This window comes from Poecilia reticulata, unplaced genomic scaffold (genome assembly GCF_000633615.1).
Source record: "Poecilia reticulata strain Guanapo unplaced genomic scaffold, Guppy_female_1.0+MT scaffold_190, whole genome shotgun sequence".
NCBI classification, from domain to species: domain Eukaryota; kingdom Metazoa; phylum Chordata; class Actinopteri; order Cyprinodontiformes; family Poeciliidae; genus Poecilia; species Poecilia reticulata.
Genome location: NW_007615019.1, coordinates 241728 through 242661, shown reverse-complemented (window position 1 = coordinate 242661; position 934 = coordinate 241728).

The following is a 934-nucleotide window of genomic DNA, read 5'->3' as shown; positions in this document are numbered from 1 at the left end:
ACACACACACACACACAGAGACACACACACACACACACACACTGCCCGCCTCCATTCATTCAGCTCTGTGGGGGGTGGATGGGTGCCGGGCTGTACCATCTGACCCGATGGAGGGGGGTTTGGTTCTGAGCCTCTGTCCTCCTGCAGGAGGTTCTGCAGAACCTAAGCCGTCCAGTCCGGGTCTGACACGGAACCAGTGGCCTCTGCTCCTTATTGATCTCTGATTGGTTATCCAGATGGACTCATCAGAACCAACCAGTCCAAACTGGTCAATGCAGAGGAACTGCCCAGGAAGACGGTCAGAACCGGACCACAACCGGGTCAGAACCGGACCACAACCGGGTCAGAACTGGACCAGAACCAGGTCAGAATCAGACCAGAACCAGATCAGAACTGGACCAGAACCGAGTCAGAAATGGACCAGAACCAACCAGACCGGAACCGGGTCAGAACTGGACCACAACTGGGTCAGAACCAGGTCATAATCAGACCAGTACCAGATCAGAACCGGACCAGAACCAAGTCAGAAATGGACCAGAATCGAGTCAGAAATGGACCAGAACCAGAGGAACAGAACTCTAGAGACAGGAAAGGGTTAAAGGTCATAAAAGCTGCTTTCCTAACTGTTCTCTATCGTCTCCTCTGGTCCAGACCCGGCAGCTCAGAACCAGACCAGAACCTCTGACGTTGGTCAGCAGGAGGAGCCGTGGGTCCAGCCAGGAATCTGACCGAAGCCGAACTGGGCTCATGTTGTGGTCCAACAGCAGCATGTCCGACCAGAACCGGGAACAGAGACTTGTTCCTCCTGATCATCATCTAGCTTAGCTCTGACCTCGAACTCTGACCTTCAGCTTAGCTCTGACCTTCAGGTCTGACCTCCAGCTCTGACCTTTAGCTCTGACCTCCAGCTTAGCTCTGACCTTTAGCTCTGACC